This window comes from Aethalodelphis obliquidens, unplaced genomic scaffold (genome assembly GCF_003676395.1).
Source record: "Aethalodelphis obliquidens isolate GAN/ISIS:26980383/991018 unplaced genomic scaffold, ASM367639v1 scaffold12, whole genome shotgun sequence".
NCBI lineage: Eukaryota > Metazoa > Chordata > Mammalia > Artiodactyla > Delphinidae > Aethalodelphis > Aethalodelphis obliquidens.
The window spans coordinates 28,769,787-28,773,967 of NW_020837956.1; the positions used below are offsets into that span (position 1 = coordinate 28,769,787).

At 41.7% G+C, this 4,181-nt stretch overlaps 1 pseudogene; it reads left to right on the forward strand.

The window, feature by feature from the left end:
- Positions 1-331: 331 nt before the first annotated feature.
- LOC113624015 (nucleosome assembly protein 1-like 1) lies at positions 332-2,892 on the forward strand (annotated as a pseudogene).
- The last annotated feature ends 1,289 nt before the right edge of the window (positions 2,893-4,181 follow it).

Below are 4,181 nucleotides of genomic sequence, written 5' to 3' on the forward strand. Positions count from 1 at the left end.
ATCAGTTGCTCAAGCCAGAACTCTAGAAGCCATTTCTGACTCCTCTCTCTGTTTCCCAGTCTCAACCCTTCTGTCATCAACTCTGTCAATCATATCTACTGAATAAAAATAACTAACAGTTACCTATAATTTATGAGTTTTAAATAGCTCCAAAGACAAAGAAAAGCACAGAGACTTTAGAATCAGATAATCCAGAAAGGTGAGTTAGACAGTGTACCCAGTTGGCTTTTGGGTCCATGCCAAAACCTTTCCCAACTTTCCCCTACACTTTTCAGGTCTTCTTGATCTGGTTCAAACTTTCCTGTCTGACCCAAGCTCTTACCCTTCTCTTCCCATTCCTCTCCCAACCCCACATTTCTCTAATTGTACTAAATTTCTTTCAGATTGGGATATGCTAGCTGCTATAAAAAACAAACCCCCAAACAGTATTGATTTATCCCATTAACATTTACTTCTTATTTGTGTTACCATCCAGTGTCATTTTGTGGCTTCCCCTTATTTGGCGATTCAAGTGCGCAGGCTCTATCTGGTGACTCTGCCGTGCCCCAGGGCCTGAGTTCTCTGAATTCAGCCAGCGGAGAAAGAGGGAAAAGGATAGCAAAGATATTATGGGGGGAACTATCCCACCCTCCTTAAAAGCCCTGGTCCTGCTTGACTCACGTCATTTCTGCTCATATTCCGTTGGTAATAACTATTCAGTCAGCCACCTTGACAGAAGGGATGCTGGAAAACGGATGCTAGGTAATGTAGCCCCTGGCAGGGCAGACACCATTTCTGCTGCACAAACATCCCCTACTCTGTCCTCCCTCTCTCTCCACTACACTTTTTCCGTAGTATTGCCTCTGACTTGGTTCAGGCTTTCTCTCTCCCCAGCCTAGTTTCCTTCTACTATCAGCTTAGGTATCACTTCCCCTGGGAAACCTATCCTGATAGGTTAGGTATTCTTGTTCCGTGCTCCCATAACACCCTTTATTACCCTGTGATAGCAGATAGCGTGTCTACCATAGTGACCATGATGGACGACTATCTTCTATCCTTTCCCCTCCAGACTGTAAAAAACTACGGGGGAAGGCACATTGTTTGTCTTGTTCATTCTCGTATCCCCGTCACATGGTATATCAATCAAGATGTGCTAAAGTCACGTCAGAGGAAAGAACTGTTGTTCTGAGGGGGAAAAAATGGGCGGGGAGAGAAAATGGTTACCGGTGACCGGAGAGCTGCAGGAATCAGACCGTGACAGGGTCGGGGACTAAGGAGCGCTCGCAGTCAGGATGCTGAGAGCCGGGACCAGATGGCTGGCCCCCCCACGCCGCCGCCCTCACCCTTCCCGGTACCACGCAAGAGGGACGAGATTTTTGGCGTTCATACAACATGGCAGACATCGACAACAAAGCACAGTCTGAACTTGGTCAAGATTTGGATGATGTTGAAGAAGTAGAAGAAACTGGTGAAGAAACAAAAATCAAAGCGCATCAGCTGACTGTTCAGATAATGCAAAATCCTCAGATTCTTGCAGCCCTTCAAGAAAGACCTGATGGTCTGGTAGAAACACCAACAGGATACATTGAAAGTTTGCCTAGAGTAGTTAAAAGACGCGTGAATGCTCTCAAAAACCTTCAAGTTAAATGGGCACAGATAAAAGCAAAGTTCTATGAGGAAGTTCATGATCTTGAAAGAAAGTATGCTGTTCTCATGGACATATATACACTGTCAAATGTAAAATAGCTAGCTAGTGAGAAGCAGCCGCATAGCACAGGGAGATCAGCTCAGTGCTTTGTGAACCCCTAGAGGGGTGGGATAGGGAGGGTGGGAGGGAGACGCAAGAGGGAGGAGATATGGGGATATATGTAAATGTATAGCTGATTCACTTTGTTATACAGCAGAAACTAACACACCATTGTAAAGCAATTATACTCCAATAAAGATGTTAAAAAAAAAGTATGCTGTTCTCTATCAGCCTCTATTTGATAAGAGATTTGAGATCATTAATGCCATTTATGAACCTAAAGAAGAAGAACGTGAATGGAAACCAGATGAGGAAGATGAAATTTCAGAGAAGCTAAAAGAAAAGGCCAAGATTGAAGATGAGAAAAAGGATAAAGAAAAAGAAGACCCCAAGGGAATTCCTGACTTTTGGTTGACCGTTTTTAAGAATTGCTCAGCGATATGGTTCAGGAACATGATGAACCTATTCTGAAGCACTTGAAAGATATTAAAGTGAAGTTCTCAGATGCTGGTCAGCCTATGAGTTTTGTCTTAGAATTTCACTTTGAACCCAATGAGTAATTCACAAATGAAGCGTTGACAAAGACATATAGGATGAGGTCAGAACCAGAGGATTCTCATCCTTTTTCTTTTGATGGACCAGAAATGATGGGTTGTATAGGGTGCCAGACAGATAGGAAAAAAGGGAAGAATGTCACTTTGAAAACCATTAAGAAGCAGCAGAAACACAAGGGACGTGGAACAGTTCGTACTGTGACCAAAACAGTTTCTAATGACTCTTTAATTTTTTTGCTCCTCCTGAAGTTCCCAAGAGTGGAGACCTGGATGATGCTGCTGAAGCTATCCTTGCTGCGGACTTTGAAATTGGTCACTTTTTACGTGAGCATATAATCCTAAAATCAGTGTTATACTTTACTGGAGAAGCTATTGAAGATGATGATTATGATGAAGAAGGTGAAGAAGTAGATGAGGTAATGTTTACCAAATGAGCAAATAATTCTGTATAACACACTGAGAAGCAAATTGAGTGACTTGTGTATTCCTTTGCTATAAATCATTACTCTGTGATATGGGATAAAAACCTTTTTGGAAAAAAATATGATTTTAGAATTCTACAGCCAAACAATGTACGTATGGTTTCAATAAATTGCAAAACTCAAAAAAAAAATGTGCTAAAGGCATGTGAATAAGCTGAAGCCATTATTTAAAAGAGAAAAGTAGGTTAAACTTTGCTATTTGAAGAGCTCCAAATTTGCCCTAATTTCTTATATTGTGGATGTTTCTATATGATTTTCTCCCAGAAATAACCAAAAAAAAGATAAGCTGCTAATAATACCTTCAAATTATTTTCTCCTTCAAAATGGTGTGCATATTAGATCAAAATTATTCAGACAAAACTTCCATAATCATATTTTTCCCCCTTAATCAACAGTATGTATGTTCTCTGGTGATTGACACTTAGCTACCATCTCATGGTCCATTACACAGAGTCCTAGCACAGGGAAAGCAGACCTGAAGAGCTGACGTTATGCCGTGTTAAATATATTTAATTTGGAATGTGGGTTGATTTTGGCTCATCTAGATGGAACAGGTAACTTCCCCTCTTATCTTTCTGTTCTCTCTTATTATTTTTGTTTGATTGTATTGTATTTATTCTTGTCTGCCACATTTTATATCAAGACAGAATAACATAATGCTGGTCATTAGGATCCCCAGGAGAGCTTTTGTGGTGACCTAAATGGGAAGGAAATCCAAAAAAGAGGGAATATATGTATACATATAGCTGATTCACTTCACTGTACAGTAGAAACTAACACAACATTGTGAAACAACTATACCTCAATTTAAAAAAAAAATTAAAAACAGAACTTTTAGCTGGTTCTGTCATCTTCACTCTGAAAGGCAAGTCCATTCTTGTGCTACCCCAAGGTAGGGCTGGTGACTGCAAACAAGGCATGGACAGGGAAGATGTTATTACCAATTGGCAGGCCCCAGAGGACACACAGACATACCTGGACAGACCCAGAGTTAGCCTCCAGAATGACTGGAGGCACACAGAGCTGTCTTCTGCCCCAGGGATAGCTGGTTGGGCAGAGAGAGCAGGGAGAGGCAACTGCATCTGGGCAGGGGGGTCCACATCTGTCCAGGGTTTGTCATCACCCCCAGTCCTGTACATCCTGATGACTGGGTAGGAAAGCGCATGCTCAGTGAGCTACGAAACCCCACATTGCTCTGTAAGCTCAGACGTATATTCACAGGTCAAAGAGCCCCAGTAAATTCTTCAGTGGAAAAAAAAAAATCACCTGGAGAGTTTGAATGCCCAGGTCTGACCCCATAACAATTACATCATAATGTCTGGGGGTAGTAGCTAGGCAGCAGTGGTTTCTAAAGATCCTTAGGTGATTCTAGTGTGCCACAAGATTGGAAACCACCGGTGTGGTAGGTTTTAATCTAAG